This window comes from Gossypium raimondii, chromosome 10, assembly GCF_025698545.1.
Source record: "Gossypium raimondii isolate GPD5lz chromosome 10, ASM2569854v1, whole genome shotgun sequence".
Classification (NCBI taxonomy): Eukaryota; Viridiplantae; Streptophyta; class Magnoliopsida; order Malvales; family Malvaceae; genus Gossypium; species Gossypium raimondii.
Window position 1 is genome coordinate 13,910,316 of NC_068574.1, and position 21,650 is coordinate 13,931,965.

The 21,650-nt window shown below is 30.4% G+C and overlaps 1 pseudogene; it reads right to left on the minus strand.

Moving 5' to 3' along the window:
• Positions 1-6,078: 6,078 nt before the first annotated feature.
• Positions 6,079-19,743, minus strand: LOC128031958 (equilibrative nucleotide transporter 1-like; annotated as a pseudogene).
• Between the last annotated feature and the right edge of the window lie 1,907 nt (positions 19,744-21,650).

Consider the following 21,650-nt stretch of genomic DNA (forward strand, 5'->3'; position numbering starts at 1 on the left):
GAAGTTAAGACCAAGAGCCGTCAATGCATTTATTGGATATGCCTAACACTCTAAAGCTTATCATGTTCTTAACTTAGTGTCAAATATGATAATTGAAACGAGTGATGTTGTATTCATTAAAAATAAGGTTTTCAGTGATTCAACGGATTTAGAAAAAGAATATCAACCAATAATCTCAAGTGATCAAACCAAAAGAAGCCTTTGTGATATTAAGGATATGGAGTCGAGAAAAAATCAAAGAGTGAAAAAAGTAAAGGACTTTAGTCCCGATTTTATTTCCTCGCAATCTCTAGCATTCCTTGTTGAGGGAAATAAAGAATTCATAATTAGAAAGATCCCCATAATGTTTAATGTGGATGGTGATCCACAATCCTATGGTTAAGCTATAACTTCTAAGGATACAACATTTTGGAAAAAGACGATCAATGATGAAATGGATTCAATATTATCCAACAATACTTGGATTCTAGTTGATCTTCCTCAAGGGTTGAAGCCTATCTAGTGTAAATGGGTGTTTAAAAGAAAGAATACTCCAACAGGGGGTTCTCCAACCTTTAAGGCCAGGTTGGTCGCTAAAGGATTTAGGCAAAAAAAAGGTCTAGATTATTTTGACACCTATGCACCAGTGGCTAGAATGACTTCCATTCGAATTCTTATAGTACTTGCATCTATCCATAAGTTATATGTGCATTAAATGAATGTTAAGAGGGCTTTTTGAATGGTGATCTTGAAGAGGAAGTCTACATGGAGCAACCAGAAGGTTTTGTGCTCCCTGGGAATGAACATAAAGTGTTTAAGTTGATCAAGTCATTATATGGTTTAAAATAAGCGCCTAAACAGTGACATGAGAAATTTGACTCGGTTATCTTTTCATATGGTTTTTTAACATAATGGTGTAGATGAATGTATTTACATTAAATTCACTGATAGGTACGATGTAATTATTTGTCTCTATGTAGACGATTTATTGATTTTTGGGACGAACATGGAAGGTGTTTGTGAGACCAAATAGTATCTAGCCTCGAATTTTAAGATGAAGGATCTCAATGAGTAGATATAATTCTAAGTATAAAGGTGAAAAAACATGAAAGGGGTTTTGCACTAAGCCAATCTTACTACATCGAGAAAGTATTGGAAAAGTTTAAACACTTGAATATCAATGATTTGAACACTCCATACAATTCAAATTTCAAGTTAAGTGAGAATAATGGTAGGACTATAGCGCAACTTGAGTATGCCAACGCAATCGGAAGTCTAATGTATTTAATGCATTGCACTAAACCCGATATCGCATTTGTTGTGTGCAAATTGGCGAGATTTACAAGTTGTCCTAGTACCGATCATTGGAAAAGAATTTGTAGGATTTTTGGCTATCTTAAGAAAACAAAAAATTTGGGATTATTCTATAGTGATTATCCCTAATATGCAAGTTGGATTACAAGTCTGAGTGACAAAAAGTCCACATCGGGATGGATTTTTATGATCAGAGGTAGAGCCATTAGTTGGGCCCCCAAGAAAAAACTTGCATCTCACATTCAACTATGGAAGCTGAATTTATAGCCTTTGTGTCTACTGGAAAGGAAGCGAAATGGCTAAGAGATCTCTTGCTAGATATAAAGTTGTGGCCACAACATAGGTTTGTCATTTCCGTATATTGTGATAGTGAATCCATCATGTCTCGAGAGCACAATAAGGTGTACAATGGAAAGTCTAGACATATAAGTTTGAGACTGGGTATGTGAGACAACTGATTAAGGATGGTGTGATAATTGTTACCTATGTTAAGTCAATTGACAATTTAGTGAATCCATTGACAAAAGGTTTGTCCAGGGATTTGATTAAGAGTATCACCACTAAAATGAGATTAAAACCATTCTAATCACGTCATTGATAATGGAAACACTACCTTGTTCTAGCCAAAAGTTAGTTTCGAGGTTTAAAATGTAATAACTAGTTATCGAATGACAACGTACACTAAGGATCAAGATTTAGTGTTTATATTTTAGGAGGATGAGTTTTACTCTTAATGGATGAACATTAATTGTGTTGAAATCCACCTATATGGGCATGAAGTGGTGCCGCTTCAACGAGATTTTCTTTATGGTTTTCTCTTATACATATTCATGAAATGGGATGAGCACATGGCCATAACAGTGCTAAAGCAAATTAAACTCTTACTCTAATACTTTATGGTTATGTGTGAATTTTTTTTGGTATTGACTTTAAGAGTGATGGTTCAAGCGACTAACCACCATTCTGAAAGATGGATGAAGCAAACTGAAAATGCCAACAGGTTTGTGAATTGGCCTTTAAAAAATTTGGTAAAAGCAAATGCAAGAATGAAACAAAGAACACAAAGAATTTAGAGTGGTTCGGCCCTAATTGCCTACTCCACTACCTTAGTTTTCCACCACTAAGGATTTATCCCAAATTCACTAATTAGTTCAACCTTTGAGGACAATGTTTAACCTTACAACTCCTTAAATTTCTACCCCAAATCTTAAGTTTCAAAACCTTTCAAAGAGATACAAATGAGCAAACAAAGAAACAATCCTTATAAGATAAAATAATCGATACTTGGCCAAATGGTATCGATACTTTTTGGCATGGAGCAATTCTAACTTGTTTGAAAATAATTTTGATGTGTTAAAATGTTTTTAACTTAATTTAGATCATTTTGACTTGGTTAAAATATTTTCACTTGATTGTAAAATTGTTTCAAAATTTTCTAAGAGTTTATTGTAAGTATTCAAAGTTTTATTTCTTAGAATTCAAATTTAAAAATTCTTTTGTCAAATTTAGCTTATATTCAAAAAACTTTTAATTTTTATATAAAGATCTTTTATCAAATAAAGCTTAGTTTAACACATTCACTTTGTTGATACTTTGAGAGTTTGCACTAAAGGAACGTTCAATCTACGGACACCCTTCTTTATGCATAATTGTTGTGTACTTATTTTCTAGAATTAGCAATCTAGTGAGGGATTGTTGGAAATTGTAGATTGCAAATTCAATTATTGATGAGCACTTATTCAAAGTTAGTAAGTGATGGTTTATTATTCAATGGATACATTTCTAGGGGACATATTTCTTCTAAGAAGTATGTCTAACATAAAGGTTTATGACTCCTCAAAATAATATCCATTGAGTGCATATAAATAGAGGGTCTATGGTGCTCACAAAAATCATTACAGTCAATCCTATTTTTAGAAATTAGAGTAAGAATTAGGGAATTCTTCGATTTTGCTAATCAAAGGAAATTCAAAGTTTCGTTGTATCCTAGGAGGACCTTTGTCTTAACCCTCTAGCAACTTTGTGTAGGGGAAAATAGTTCTTTTTGGAAAGCGTCACTTGTGCCTCAAAGTCTACTGTTTAATTCAATACCGTCTCCAAATCTATCTTCTTCACTCAATATATCCAACAATCAAAGAGAACTATTTTAGAGATGGTGACGGAGGCTACCACCACATTCAAAGTGATGAACCAAGAGTTTGTAAAACTTGACCGATTTGATGGTTCAAACTTCAATCGCTAGAAGGACAAGATGTTCCTTCTTATTGTCTTACATGTGGTGTGCGTTTTGGATCCAAACCTACAACCCATAAAGGATCTTGCCCCTAATGCAAACCCCGAGGAAATTGCAAAAATGCCAAAATCAAGAAAAAGCGCGAAGAAGACAGTTTCACATGTCTAGGAAACATCCTCAATACCTTGTTTGATCGATTATATGATCTCTACATGTCGATGCAATCCCTGATGGAAATATGGAAAGCTTTTGAAGAGAAATACAACATCGAGCGACAAATATAAATTTTTAATGATGAAGTATTTCGAATTGAAAATGCTCGATAGTAAATCATAGAGCTTATCACAATCAAGGCTATGACTATGACGTTGCTCTTGCCCTTGATTACCACCTATTGTATGATTGTTACTAACATCATTGATCATAGCTCTTTTGACAACCATTTCATGCAAGAGATTATTTATCTCATGCTCTAGCTCTCTTTCTTCGACATTAGGTTGAATGGGAGATGTAGATTCATCTAATATTTCTCCACTAAAAATCCATCAAATAATCATTGACAAACCCATCACATATTAGGTATACGATTTTTTTTTTACCTCTTTGTATACTACTTTTTTTTTTTGTGTATGTTCCTCTTTCTGTGATTTTGTGGTGCGATAATAGAATTAATATCTATTTAAATAAGAAATAATTTAAAATAAAAGATATTTTTATTGATTAAATTATATAATTTAAATTCTAATAAAAGTACAATTGAAGATAAATTACTTGTACACTTATTATGAGTTTGAATAAAAGTAAAAGATTAAATTCAAAATAAAAAGTGTTTTATGAATTAATATTAGGGTTTGAATTATTTTGCATGTGTACACTAAATAAAAATAAAATTAATTATGATTTTAATGTATTAAAATTATGGAATTAACTACTAGTTTTAAATTTAATGTTATAATATTAATTTCAATATTTTTAACATTTTATGTCTTAAATATTTTCCTAATTTAAAAACATATAATAGTATTATTAATTAACAATTTTTTTAATTTGTATCAAATATAATCAAATTAAAATTTAGGATCTTATTCAAAATAAATTCATCTAATTGGGATGGAATTATCGTGATATATTTTCCAATTTTATAGTAATTTATTTTGTAAGTGAAACAACTATTGAAATTCAACCATTTAGTCGTATTATTAAAAATGATATGAATAAATTAGAAAAAAAAACTTCAACTTCTTAAAATAATTAAAATAAAAGAATATCTATACAAAGTTTAAAAATCTAACTTCTTGAAATAAAATCTAACTTAAAATAAGTACTAATAATATTACAAATATATTTAAATTTCTATTTTAATCTTTTGTTTCTATCTATCATTTTCGTCATCATCTTCAATTTTAATATTCTTATTCGATCTATCATCTTCATCATCATATTCGATCAAATATTAGACTTTTGATGCAATTAATTACTTTTGAGTTGTAAATTACCTAAACTATTATAATATTACAATATTAAATAATAAGATTTATTATAACTTACATATTTTTATAAAATTATAATAATAAACATAATTAGAAAAATAGGATAAATTAAAATTAAAATTAATAACAAAGTGAAATTTTCACAATGAAATGATAGGGGAAAGTGAATAAGAGCACGTTTGGTTCGCTGTATTGGATTAGAGGTGTATTGGATTAGAGGTGTAATGGATTAGAGGTGTAATAGAATAGGGGTGTAATAGCAAATCAAATGTTTGGTTGAATGTAATGGAATAGAGGCGTAATAGTAATCTTGTGTTTGGTTGAATGGAATAGAGGTGTAATAGCATAATGGAAAAAACTAAAATGACTAGAATACCCTTAGCATAAATTTGTTTTGGTAAATGATTATTGTTATTGTTATTTAAATTTTAATAAGATTATTATTATCAATAATAAATAATTTAATCATATTTAAACATAATTATTATTAAATATATTTTAATTAAAATATATAATTTAATAAAATTCTTAATAATTAGCGAAATTTGTTTTGGTAAATTATTATTGTTATTGTTATTTAAATTTTAATAAGATTATTAATATCAATAATAAATAATTTAATCATATTTAAACATAATTATTATTAAATATATTTTAATTAAAATATATAATTTAATAAAATTCTTAATAATTAATATTCTTATATGAATTTGCTCAAATCATAATATATGATACTGTAAAATATAAATTAACATAATTATTATTAAATATATTATAACTATATTTGCTGCAACATCATAGAAATTCAATACCGTAGCTCACTCCAATTTTCCTATTTAAACTCTATAACTATATTTGCTGCAACATCCAATGGAAGCAAACTAGACTAAAAGCAGATAATAGCCAAATGTTTCCATTTTTTCCTTTTCATGTTTTTAAGATACAGGCATACATTGAAAGCAGATATGCACACTTCAGGCACAGTATTCATCATACAATTTGAAGAAAAACACTGCTACAAACAACGGCTTTTAGATAAACTTTACAAAGGTAAAAACATCATTAGCACAAATTCATAGCGGCCACCTGTTGGAGAGATCTTGGGCGATGATCGATGACCCGAACCAAGCTATGGTGATCCCGATGCGGACCAACTACTAGAAACAACACCATAACGATGCGAAGTCTCTGCGTGTTGTATCCGGATGATTTGGGAGCCATGATCATTAACACACTTGTCAAGTAGCCATTAGTTAGACTTAGAAGGCAAGTCGATGCTAGACCGGAAACTCGTTCGGAAGAGTGAGGGCCGTGCAAGCAACCTATGAAGAGAGGAAAGAACAAGAACCTCACAACACAAGCGGAAATAGCAACCTTTGCATTTTCAAGGAGATAGACTGATCAACGATTTGCCAACCAGGTCAAACACATTGTAGCTTTGTTATAAGGAGGACCAGATACAGTCCTTGAGAACCAATGAGTGCACATCCTCCGTGATGTATCCCGGAAATATTGATAAAGTCACAACATATATGAGGACGATCCTAAATCCATACCACTTGACTGTTCCTACTATATTCTACAAGGTTGCTCTCCAAACAGGCCGGTCATAGGACTTTCTCTGCTTTTCCTCCTTAATGACCTCGACCTTTAACTCCTCATAATCTTGCATAATCGGAAGTTTGTGTGCCACATTGTACAAGACTATGCATATGACCATAAACACAATGCTAGTAAAAAAGTAAAGGTAGGCACTCTTTCTCAAGCCATCAAGACATTGTGGAAATCTGACTTTGGTTAGGATCCTTAGCATTGAAACAAGGACCCTCGCCCAACAATTTGACAAATTAAAATTTCATTAGACGAGGAAGCAGACAGTTCTTCATATAATATGATTCAATACAAAAGATAAAAATGAAAGAAATGAATTTTGTATCCGAGAATATTCAAGTGAAACTCTCGACCACATGGGTACTAATAGTAACTATGGTTTAATTTCTATTACACCATATAAAAAGCATAGCCATAGACCATGTGTGGTAGAGGAAAAATGTTACAAGTGGTTCAAGATTCAGAGTTCATAGTGTCATCAAGAGCTTTATTACATACCTGGCGAATCAAGGCAACTTTCAAGTACTAATGACTCCTTTAAGTACCTATTAGAATAAGTTCTCTCATTAGATTGAACAAAGATGAAATGGAAACAAGAAAAGGAAATTATATAAAAGGTAAAAGATTTTCATAACATAAATTCATCTTACCCAGCAGCAATAGCACCAGTGATTGCTAAGCCGAAAAGTCTTGGTGATTTCCCACGACCACGAAGACAAGCAAAGCAAGCTGTCTTGCAGGAGCTCTTGTCCAAAATTGCATCAAGAAATGTAACAACGACTTTTCCCTAGAAAAAATATACCCATCAAATATTCCAGCAAAAGTTAGCCAAATTTGTTAGCCACATGCGAAAATAGTAAAGGAGATACAGTTCCTACGATCCGATGTACAACACTTCTTTATCAAAGGACCAACAGAAAATCCTCACTTAGTTCTTGTTTTAAATTCTTCAGTCCCTTTCAGATTCGACGACCCTTGAGGTCCTTTTGCCAATCGAGTTAGAAAAATTTTGAGCATAAAAATGCCTTCACATTCCCAAGTGACTTTCCTAACTTATGTTGATGAAATGTGGTTGCCAAACAAGCAGTTACTTCAAAGATTTCTACTGGCACTCACATTCTCCGTAACTTTTCTATTGAATGTTGGAAAATGTGGTTGTAAACAAAAGGTTAAATTAAAGTTTCCTCAAAGACTACAAAAAATGTTTATAGTTTCTAGAATCATGATACACAGTACAAAACACCGAACATTTCCAATCGACCCATACTCAATAAAGAAGTCGATAGATACCTCATTAATCGAATGGGGTTATTGATTTTATATGAGATGAAATTGGTAATATATTTAGCTCATCATCCATGACCACACAGGCTTTGCATGATGCAAGAGATAACAAAAACGTTCATTAAAGCGCCCATGACTTGAATGGGACTCATGACGATACCGCTCATGAACATCCTAAATCGTGGCGGTGATGAAGCTATTCCATGGGAGGAGAAAGCCAACGCCCAAAGTGAAGTAGATGATGTAGCCCAAATTGAATTTGTCTTCTGGTTTTAGGAATGTGCGGAGGAGGAGGGCGGATTCAGAGTCGGGTTCCGGGCCTCCGTCGATTGCGGATTTGGGACAGAAGAGGAGAGGGTCGGGTAGGGAGGGAGGGTAAAATAGAGAGTTGGGGAGGGAAGCCAGACGTAATACCTATTACTCGATTTGGGAAGGGATTAGAAAAGCAGGGAATTTGGGGATTAGGTCGGGATTGTATTACACGCGTAATACCTATTACAGCGAACCAAACGCCGGATTAGGGGCGTAATGTAATAGGCGCGTAATCGGTCAGTAATGGATTACCTAATACATTGAACCAAACACAGTGTAAGTGTTTGTTAAAAATAAATTTAGTATATTATGTATAATAAACTAAATAAATGTGTTGTTAAAAAAAACTAAAAAAATGTGTAACAAATGAATATTATAATATTACCTCATCATCAATTAAAATATTTTTTAATCATTACTTTAATATATCATTAAACTTTAAACAATTTTAAGTTATAAATGCTAAGAACCCTTTTTTGAGTTGGGGTTAGGTGAGTGGGAGAGGATTAATCACGTCAAAGTTCATTGTGCAAATTGTAAAACCAAAAGTGTAATAATTATTATCATTATAATCTTGCATAGTATATGGAAATAAAAATGATTTTTATCATGCCATTGAAAATTTTTACCTTTAACATTTAAACCTCGTTTCATGTTTGTGAAGTTGCATGAATTAAGTTGATATTATTAGATTCTATTGTTTGAAAATGCTAAAGTGTTGAATGTTGTTTATAATGGTAAATCTGTTATGAATATCTTATTAAGTAGATGTCCATCATGATCAAAATAAAATTTTAATGTACTTTCAATTCTAATAGTTATTAGAATTAGATCTCTATTTCTTTTATACTTCTTATGCCTATAAATAGAGATTCTAATGAAGCATTGTAATCACCCTTTTGATCAATAAAGTACATTATCTATTGCTTTCATATTTTCTTTGTTCTTTATTCTCTCCATCTCTCTTTATTTTATAACACGTTATCAGCACGATCTTGCTTAAAGTGATAGTTCCTTTTATCGACGATCAAATTTATCCTCCATGATTTCCAATATCTTTGACGACAATATGCAAAATATTTACAAGTTCTTTTTTTATTTAATGTTTTATATCTGATTATTATTTTTATTCTTCTTTCATTATACGTTATCATTGTTTTGATTAACTTATTTTACTTTTTATTCTTAAGGATGGTGAAAGATTTGATACCATTATCCATATGAAATCGAGAAGTAAGATTCACTCTCAAAATTTGCTTATTGATATCCGCTTGGGGATGATCTTTTTTTCTTCATTACAAAGGATGTTTATATTCACTACTTCTCATCCATGGTAACGTAAGCCAATCTAATCAACTTCTTTTAAAATTTGATTTGATTTCTATTAAAAGTTCAATTTATATAATTCACTATCTCGTATCTCTATGAATTTATAAAACCCTTCACGCATTTAGTTATTGAGATTTTTATGTGGAGATAAATATTTTTTCATTTTAATAGAATTGATTGGTTTAGTTTTGATTTTGATTAAGATATATGATTATTGTGGAATGTGAGTAAAAATACTTACTTGTCATGAACTTTGGGATATTCAACATATACGTGATAATTTTATATTATTGTAAAATTTGAGATGAAATTATGTCATAAGAGGTGGAGGTTAGAAAATGTTTATGTTTAAACTTTTATAGTTATAAAGTTATTTTAATTTGAAGTTATAATATTTTGTATTTCGTTGTGGTATGATATATAGAATATATATATTATCTAACCACAATGATTTATTAGTGACATGAATTTATTATTTGTTACGTTTAATATATGTTTTATTTATACCTATTCATTTTATTTTTATATGAATAAATAAAATTTTATTTAAAATAAATTAAGCATTAATTAAGGTTATACAATAAAATGATTATATGCTCCTAAAGAGTTAATATTGCATCAAAGCTGTAAAAAGCTCTTTAAGAGCTTATATTTTAGCTCACTGTGATGCAAAATTTTGTAAATTATAATATTATTTTCCAGATCAAGAAGATATATGTTGAATAAAACCTTCATGTGTTTTACATTAAAACCATATATATAAATAACATAAGATTCTCATGTATTTGTATTATATATATTCCCCGAAGGAATACATTACACTATATGATTGAAATATCTAATGTGCTCCTGCAGTAGCAATATTGTGAAAATGACTTTAACAGTATTTTCGAACGATCTCATACCTTCTAGTGGCTAAGCAAAATAATAAGTTACTAATAAAAAATTATGAAAATCTTCCCACTAGTTTTGCTTCATTCCTTGAAGTGAATGTAGCAATACATAACAATTATGAAAAATGAAAATATGGAGATCATGGTTGTTTTTGTAATTGAGGATGTGATTCGAGACTAATCATGACAACATGAATAGATAGATTTTGATTTGAAATCCACGCATGTTTTGCGATGGTGATTATGAAATAAAGAATCAATGGAGGCGTTTAGAAATCTATCCTACTAGATTATAGCATTCCTTGAAGTGAATGCAAACATAAACAAAATAAAATATATAATAGTGGACCACTAAAAGTAGGAACATAGTAATAAATAAGAGAACAATGAGAGTTCTCAAGATAACTCTTCAAAGGGTAAAGATAACTTATGTTATCAATACGATATGAAAGATTATTGGCCACATATGTGGCATATTCACGAATATTTTGTTTACATTAATATTCTTTGAGAAAGGATATGAGAATGTAGTCATAAATTCTATCATTATAGATAAAAAGTATTTATCTTATTTGATACTAAAACAAACAAATATTATCTCAATATTTGATAGTACAAAATTAGTCGACAACTCTAGAAGAGCTAATATATTAATATCTTGTGATGGTTAATCCATTGGTTTTAAATGATATTTATAATGGATCTTATATTTCAATTGTGAATGAGGAAAATATTATATTTCATATGAATCAATATTGCTATAAATATCTATTTTGAAAGGATGGAAAAGAGAGGGTTGAGTTATTAATTTATATTTATTTTATAATCTTTGTGATCTTCTTTTGTCATCATTCCCGTTAAGGGGTTGAAAGCAAAATATTTGATCGTGAAAGATCTATTTATGAGCAATAAAATATGATAATTTAGTCTAAAGCTCGTTATGGCTAGATGCACCTGAATTTGCAATTTTTTTTTTTTAGATATTTGAAGATTTTGACATATTTCCTGAAGCGAATATTGCATATAATTGTTTGGAAATTATATTTATTTTTTTGACTTAGTGACATTATAATATTCACATTGATTTAGACATTTCTAGTAGTAAATGTTACAATAGCACTTATATGTAGATATAAAGTAAAATGAATGATAGTAAAATTATTAATTTGTTACAATTTAGTATAATTGGAACACATGTTAAAGTAAACCAAAAGTTTACTGATAGAAATGCATTTACTACTTGGCGTGACCAGTTAGGCCATCCTGGATCATATATGATGCGAAAATTAATTAAGTATTCATATAAACATTCATTAAAAAACCAAAAGATTCTTTAATTTAAAAGAATTCTCAAATGTTGCTTGTTCTAAATGAAAATTGATTATTAGAAACTCACTAGCTAAAGTTGAGATTGAATGTCTTACATTTATGAAAACGAATATGGGCCCATCCACCATGTGAATGGTTTTGATATTATATGATTTTGGTAGATGCATCTACAAAATAATCACATATGTGTTATCAATTTGCAACCTGTCGTTTGCAAGATTGATTATTTAAATAATTAATTTCAGGTCATGCAATTAAGACAAATCATCTTGCTAATACTGATGAGTTTATATCTCAATCTTTTATTGATTGAGTTTGAAAATTTTTTGTAAAAGTTTGCGCATAATGGTTTAGAGAAATTATTGATTAAACACCTCTGATTAATGACTAAAACATTACTTATGAGAACTAAATTTTCTATTTCAACATGAGATTATGTTGATTTACGTGTTATACACATCAAGCTAATAAGTTATAAATACTCACCGTTACAATTGGTTTTTGATCAAGACCTAAATACTTCTCATCTTTGAATTTTTGTATTTGCGTATATGTTCCAATTGCTCCACCACAACGCACAAAGATGAGTGACTCCTCAAAAAAAGTTGGGAAATATATATTAATTACAAGTTTCTTTGTGATTACAATTTTGATTCGATAGTTTTCCTGACATTAGGGGTAGAGAAATAGTAACCTGTAATGAGTTAGGGGGAGAATAATTTGAACCAGAAGTTCAATAAGGATAACTCATTACAAGTTAACTGTTAGATGTATTTACAAATGTAATGAGAATAACCAAGTGTTATATACCATCTAATATTTTAATTTGAATTAAAGTCCCAGTAGGACAATCAATTAGAATAAATAATAGATTGATTGGTTCCAAAGATGAAAATTCTTCTAGATAGTCATATAGTGGAGACGGATGCTCCAGAAGAGACCTAAGACATAACTAATAAGTAAAAATTTAGAAGAGATTCAGGTACTTGAAACTGAATTCTAAAATAATGAAAATAAGAGATCTCGATAAGTTATGTCAATTTGAGAAAATATGGAACCGAATGATAAAAGTGGTCGACAATAAATTTGCATGCAATATTATCATTAAAATAATAAAATAAAAGGAAGATCTTGAATAAATCTATTAAGAAATATAGATATGGAATAAATTGATCAAAATAGAAAGACGCAACTCAAGTACAATTAAATTCGTGGAGTTTTTGGACCAATAGTCCAAATATCTAAAGGTATAAAGCTAGCGAGGGTGCAATTGAAGTAGTTTTGCAAAAGCGGAATAAAAATATGAAGTTTTTCGCTAAGTTCTGGCATTGATTATGAAAAGATATAATATTCTTTTTGTGGTGGATGCAATAACCTTTAGATATATTATTTTAACAATTCATAAAAGATTTAACTTCTGTCTAGTGGTTATTCTTACAACCTTTTATGAATTATTATATAGTAAAGTTTATATTAAAATCATTGAAGGATTTAGGATGCTAGAAGCATATTGAAATTCTAGAAAGCTGTTCATTTATATGAATTGAAATAATTTAAACATATGTCGTAAATTTGACATAGTGAATAGTAGTTGAAGGAGGATTATAAAATGATCCAAAATACCTATTTGTGTTTTTATAAAAGAATCATGATTAAAGTTTGTTATGATTATTGTTGAATCTCCTAAAGAGATCAAAATATATTTTCCCAAATTTTCCTCACTCTTGACTTTTAAAAGAATGGTAATATAAATGTTTAGCAAATACATTCAGATAGTCATTTGAAAAACTAGTATTTAAGATTGAATACATAGAATATGAGAAAATATGTGATGTTTTTATGAGGGGGAGTAAATACGCGTTGCACTCTTTTTTCCTTAATCGAGGTTTTGTCCCATTGGGTTTTTCTGGCAAGGTTTTTAATGAGGTAGCATATTATACGTATTATAGATTGTGTACTCGTTTTCCTTCATTAGGTTTTTATCCCACAAGGTTTTTTCTAATAAGGTTTTAACGAGGCACATTATCTACCAATGGACATCCAAGGGGGAGCTTCATGAATATCTTATTAAGTGGATGCCTATCATGATAAAGATAAAGTTTTAATGCACTTTAAATTCTAATAGTTATTAGAATTAGATCTCTACTTCTTTTATACTTCTTATGCCTATCAATAGAGACTCTGATGAAGCATTGTAATCACCCCTTTTGATCAATAAAGTACATTCTCTATAGTTTTCATATTTTCTTTGTTCTTTATTCTCCCATCTCTCTTTATTTTATAACAAAATATTATTATTTTTATTAATTAGTATTGAACTATAATAGTAATTAAATAATAATTAATTTCAAATAACATCTAATAATAATTAGGAAAAATATTTGGTACACTTCCAAGAAAATTTTAAATTTACACAAGCCAAGTTGAATTATGGCAAGTGTATATAAATTATAGTAAAAAATCAAAACATACATATAAAAAAATGAGACATATGGAAAATTTATAACTCTACTTGTGGAGTTAAAAAGTGTATTCCTATTGTACCAAATACTCACCCTTATAATTAATTAATAATCTCAAATTTGTAGTTCAAATGAATAAAAATACTATTAAACAAAATAAAAAAAAACTATTATTGATACAATTTTATCTATTACTAATAATTCATTAATATGCCGGTTGAGTCTTATCTTGATTGTAACACGCCTAACCCATATCCGTCGCTGGATTAGCGTTACGGGGCATTACTAAACCCATGCACAGATTAAAACATTTATGCAAGTCATATTAATAAATATATAAAGCATATAGCTAATTAAAGGTTAAACATTAGTTATTACTCGTATTACAAATACAAATCATCACCTCATAATATTTACCCGAAACCATGCCATGAATATAATCACATTTTCAACAATTAAACATGTCTCAAACTTATACAGTATATAATACATGCCTTACAAAACATAATACTCGAATTATAAGTGCAACACTTCAATAGTATTTGAATACCTATCATGAATTAAGCACTTTATTTCAAAGTTCTATACATACTCTTACACGGCTTATTGTCCATAAACAAATACGGTATTAACCTCTCTGTAATATGTTCAAACATGTTACGTTAAACATTAAAACCTTATACAAAAATTTACCACATTGAAATAAATCATTCAAGCATGTTCATGTGCACACTTAGTAATTCTTTCTATCCTCTATTCGGCTATCAAAGTTAACCACATAATAGTGCAAATTATGTTATTTCCTAATCATAGCAAAGTTGAACATTTCTCAACCAATGACTTCATGAGCATAAAACATTAGTTAACCTATCAAAAGCCGAATATAACCCTTCATTTAATTCACTTATTAACTAATCATATAACCCATACAACAAGTTCATAACATACGCAAGAGATCAAACCAAAACATCTTAATTAATAACTACAAAAGCCTAACCAAATTATGTTTATCACTCATTTTATGCATAAAACTAATTTATCATACAAGACCAACTTGTTCTTATCAATTCGGCTAACAAAATAACCTGAAACGCTATCCTTGATTGCCATTTAACAACTAACCTATTTAGTCAAATCACCTTCCATACATACTCATCATATTAACTCATGCCAAACCATTTTATAAAATGATCCATATAACAAATCAATTATCCACATATTTAACCATCCAAGATAACTTCAATACCTAACATAAACATTATTACATATGCAATAATATGAGTCTAATACTTTAGCTGATTATACTTATACACATTATTCAGCATTTCTAAGTCATTTCACTAATGCAACATACCATTTCAATTGACTCAGATAACCATATCAACTTGTCAAATATCCATAGTATAGTTCACACCTAACGATTTCAACCAATTTCATTATTAACAATTAACTAAACAATTTAACTACATAACTAAGTGACCATTGTCGAACCACAAATTAGATTAAACTCATCATTTTTATATATATATATTATATATCATTACTTCATTCCAAACTCAAATACCAAACACACCACACATATATCATAATCGAAAATAGATAAATATAAGCATCATCTCTAGCCATTTTCGCATGGCTTATAAACAACTTTCAAAATCAACCAAAAACAAATGCTAGCCTATACATGCCATATGTTTAAAAATTTCGAGCTTTCAAAATACCAAGATAAAGATCGATAGTGTGACAGACTTCCTTAAAGATCTCCAAGCTCATAAAAATTACTCCAGTAGGCCGAATTCTACTAATCATGTACACATTCATATATAATCATATTTATACAATTAATACATCTTTTCATGTTATACATACTACTTACCTTTACTTCCAATTTCGTATAACTTAAACATACCTGAATTGTTTAGTTCAGACTCACATTCGATTTTGCCATATGATTTTCCCGTTATACCTTGCGGATTCAAAGAAAAGATACTCGATCGGTTCAAAAAGCTAGTACAATGCCAACGTCCCAGACGTGGTCTTACATGTAATCAAACAACGATGCCACTGTCCCAGACAGGGTCTTACATGTAATCATATACAACGCCAATGTCCCATACATGGTCTTACACGTAATACTCAAATCGAGGCCAACGTCCTAGATGTGGTCTTACATGATGTCACATTTCAGCTTTCCTGTAGTTCGTATGACTTCCGGATGTCGTAAATCAATCAATTTAAACTCGTAATTAATCATCATTTGTCAAATACAATTCGACATTATAATGTACATAAAATCATTTAGAGTCAGCTATACATAAAATAAGTACAATACATTTAACTTCAATAATTTACTTACGAACTTACCTCGGACGAAGACGAACTGACCGAGACGACTATTCGACAACTTTTGACTTCCCTCGATCCAAATCTGATTTCTCCTTTTCTTGATCTAATTTAATACAAACTTGACTTATTTAATAACATATTCACTCAAATTTATTCAAAAACACATAAATGGGCAAATTGCATTTTAGCCTCTAACATTTCATATTTTTCTCAATTTAGTCCCTATTTCAAAACAACTCAAAATATTAAAAATTTCAACATCCTATAGTTAGGCCAAATTTTACTAAGGTTAATAGCAGCCCATTTCTTTCATTTATTTCACATTTAGACCCCTCAATTTACAAAATTCACAATTTAATCCCAAATAGGCATTTTTACTAAAAATCACTTAATTAAACATAATAATCTATCAACAAAGGTTTATTTTTCATCATCAAACCACAAAAATCTCAAGCTATCAAAAATGGAAAATCACAAAATCCACAACCAATTCAAAAATTCAAGCATGGGTTAGCTAGTATTCGAAGCAACGATCTCAAAAAAGTAAAAACTATCAAAACCGAGCAAAGAGCATACCTAATTTAAAGCTTCAAAGTGCCAAACCTAAAACAACAAAAATGGCTTCTTTCTTCTTCAAGTTTCGGAAAAAAAAAGATGAATGCATGGCCATTTTGTGTTTTATTTAATTTAATTACATTTTATTATACATTTACCATATTAACCTTAATGAAATAACTTTAATAATTAACTATGCATGTCCATAAAAGTCCACTCATAATTCTAATGGTATAATATCAACATAAGGACCCCACATTATAAAAGCCATAGCAATATAGCACTTTAACAAATAGCATGCAACTTTTGCATTTTATGCGATTAATCCCCTTTTATCAAACTAAGCACACAAACGGATAAATTAAATCACGAAAATTTCACACATGTCAATTCACATACTATAAGCATGGAAAATAATATTAAAATATTTTTCTAACTCAAATTCGTGGTCCCGAAATCACTGTCCGACTAGGGTCTAAACCGGGCTGTTACATCGATTGACATTGGCATTATTGCTAGTATAGGAGGACCTAGGTTCGAGTGCGCTGAAGCGCATTATCCTCCTATTTAAGAGTTGGGAAGGGGCTATGGGTAGTTTTAAGCATTTATCAAAAAGAGCTGATATGATAAGAACGTATAATGATATTGATGTTCAAATAAAATAATTTATTAATATTACTTATTCTTAATTTGTTAAATTCAATACTTTAACTCAATTGTAATTGTTAGCTTGAAAGATCAACTCGAAATTTCCAAGAGGGGGTGAATTGGTTTCTTAAACAATTTGTGGACGCAACGAATGAATGAGCAATAATGAACGCAACGATTTATAGTGGTTCAACCCTAATTGCCTACTCCACTACCTTAGCTTTCCACAACTAACGATTTTCCCAAATTCACTAATTTGATCAACTTTTGAGGACAAGATTTAACCTTACAAATCCCTTAAGATTTCTACCCAAAATCTTAAGATTGCAACTACCTTAAGCTTTCTTACCCAAACCTTAAAACTCAACCCTCTCAAAGAGTATAACAAAGAAGTAAATAAGAAATAGATCTTACAATATCAAAATATTTGCCAATTAAGCACAATTACAATAAAGAACACTTGAGCTAAAGAGTAACAATGAAAGCTTTCAAGTGTGTACAAGAAAAGTATGAAAAAATTAAGCACTAAGGTTGTATTGATTGATCTTTAAGCTTGTTAATCTCTCTTTTTGTTGTAGGTCCTTTGGAACATGGTATTTATACCCTCTTATACATTTCCAACCGTTGGGGTTGCTGTGAAAGTTAATAGAGCCATTGGGGATGAAAATACCAGATCATTAAATTCACCTGCAACAAAATGTGTCAATACTTTTTCTGAGTATCGATACTATTAGCATTTAATGTCTGATTCAGTAACCATTGAGTTTAGTTTTCAACGATACCAAATGCAATTTATCAATACCTGGTCAAAGGTATCGATGCTTTTCATAAACGTATCGATATTTTTTGTGTAAATTGAAAAAAGAATGTCAATTTGGTACGTTCCAATATTTTGAGATGCATTGCACATACCTATGGGACCCATTACGAGGGCGAGGGCTAGAAAGCTTAAAGAGGCGCTTAATGTTTTTCGTACAAGCCATTTGGGTTGAATTGGAACAATCTACATTTCAATTTGAATTAAATAAGGAGCATCAAATTTGCTTTATTTATGCTTTATTGATTGTTTTGCTGCATTCCTATATTAAGTTGTTTTATTTATGCTTCATTGATTGTTTTGCTACATTCATAAATAGAGTTGCTTTATTTATGCTTCATTCATTATTCTATTGTATTCATAAATAAAGTGGTGTTTTAATTATGCTTCATTGATTATTTTGTTGCATTCATACATAGAGTTGTTTTATTTATGATTCATTCATTATTTTGTTGCATTCATAACTAAAGTAGTATTTTAATTATGCTTCATTCTTTGTTTGTTTTTTTGTTGCATTCATTTAGGTTATCCATTTGTCTGCGTAATTATGCATTGAAGTTTTATTTAAATCATTTTGCAGGTTACTTTTGTTGAAAACCTTTCATCTTCAAACCAGAATTCAATGGAGGGAAGACAAAAGAAACTCAATCATTCAAGGCTGATTTAACGGACGAATTTAATAGAGCATTCAAGATGGAAGCTGAACATGTCCTTTGGAAAACAAGTGACTTTTCATCAACTTCATGACTATTAGAATTCCAGCCTTGAATAGTTTCATTTAATAGTGGGAGATTTAAAGAAACAATAATTCATTGGCTGAATTTAGTAGAAGAATTATCAAAGGGTTCACATTCATTTTAAATGACCATTCAACTAGCCAAAGTTCCTTTAATTGCCAACATTCAAAATGGGACTTTTGTAACTATTTGTGTGCTTCATGCATTCATGCATAGTTAAGACATTAAATTTCATGTTTGGTATTGGCTGTTCATATGCCTAAGAATTGACTATAAATAATTGTTGAGTTTGTACTTTGGTGGATGATGAATGAATTTGCATATTGTGACAATTTTTCTCTTACGTTCTTTAGAACACAGTCTGAACTTATCAAGGCTCCTTGCTTTGTGGTGTTCTTTTTCATTTCTTACACCTTTGATTCTTGTTTTTTTCTCATAAACAACGGGTCAAGGTTTGTTCGATTCTAATTCTTGTTTCAATTTTTTGTCGTATAGAAAATGGGTCATGTTCTTTATTGTTGGTTCTTTTCTCGTACAAGCCTTTGTTTTCGAGATTCTTATTTTTATTTCTTTAGCAAAAAGTACCTGCTTGGAAATGGTCAGACAATCGAGTGACTTGTAATTCTAAATCGATTACGAGCTCACATCATTTGGTATCAGAGTCATTATTCTTCACAGGTATCGTTTTAATTTTATTTCCCAATTTTAAAGAAAAAACTTCAAAAAAATAAAAAAATTGTAGCAAACAGAGAAGAAGTACGAAAAAAAAACAAACGAAAGAAAAAAAAGAGATTAAAATTAAAAAAAAGTCTGGAAACCCTTCTAGAAAAATTTCATTTGATTCTTGTTTTTAAGCCTTTCTTATACACTCTGGTAAGATTTCGTGATAGTAAAAAAATTGTGTCAAAAAAATTACAATTTTTTCAAACACCCGAAAGAGATTACATTTTTCATTTTGAGTCCATTTTGTCAAATTTGTACAAGCCTTTCATAATTATTTTTTCTTCGTATTTGAGTTTTCATCTATTTTGTTTCTATTTCCTTCCATGTCACATCCTATCAACGTTTACAATGATACGGGGTTTGCTAAGTTTATTTCCAGTGTTCTTAAAGAGTTTAAGAGAAATTTTGAGCGGAAAAAGGCATGAGTGAGTGAGATCAACCGAGTGATAAAAGCTTGAATTGAGTGAAACACGAGAGGAGTGATTTTCCTTTCTGAGCCAAAATCGTGAGGTACATTTTTTTTCTTTTTTTGTTTTAAAAAAAGATTATCCTTTTGGTTACTAATCATCTAAATAATGTCTACTAAAGAACGTGATAGATGTGAAAAGGGTGGAGTTCCTAATCTTGAAATGCAAGCTATGATGCAAGAGATGCAAAGGATGATGCAAGAGGGGTTTGATCAACTTAGTGAACGTGTTGATCGTATGGAGGAAAGGAATTAAAAGGAAAGGCCTCAAAGGGGAAGATCACCAAGAGCCCTTAGTGTGCAAGAAGGTGACGCATCCAACTGATTCAATGTTGATGGATGCTATGGTAATGACAATGATGATAGGGCGTCTGATCAAAGTTTAAGGCAAAATGAACGAAGGCCTAGAGAGAGACAAGAGAGAGGGCAGGTTGATGGTGACCTTGGATTTATTAAATTGAATATTCCGTCGTTCCAAGGCAAAAATGACCCTGAAACATATCTCAAGTGGGAGAAGAAGATTTAATGTGTTTGATTGTCACAACTATTCAGAATTGAAAAAGGTAAGGTTGGCTGCCATTGAATTCAACGATTATGCTATAAATTGGTGGGATCAACTAACCATGTTTAAGAAAAGAAATAGAGAACATTAGGTGGACACATGGGCCGAAATGAAAGCCATAATGAGACAGAGGTTCATTCCAAACCATTACCAAAAGGATCTTTATCAAAAACTTCAAACTCTTACCCAAGGGAACAAGAGTGTGGAGGACTACCACAAAGAGATGGAAATTGTGATGATTCGTGCCAATGTCGAGGAGGATCGAGAGGCTACAATGGCAAGGTACTTGGCTAGATTATACCGAGAGACTGCCAACGTTGTTGAGTTGCACCATTCTGTTGAATTAACCGACATGGTTTACATGGCCATAAAGGTGGAAAGAAAATTCAAAAGAAAAGGTTCTACTAGGTTAGATCAAGGTGGTAAAACAAGTGAAGCTGTCCTTTACAATTGAAAGGTAAAAAGATGAGGTGTTATGTGACGTTGTTCCTATGCATGCTGGCTACATCTTACTTAGACGTCCCTAGCAATACGATCGGAAAGTTATTCACGATGAATTC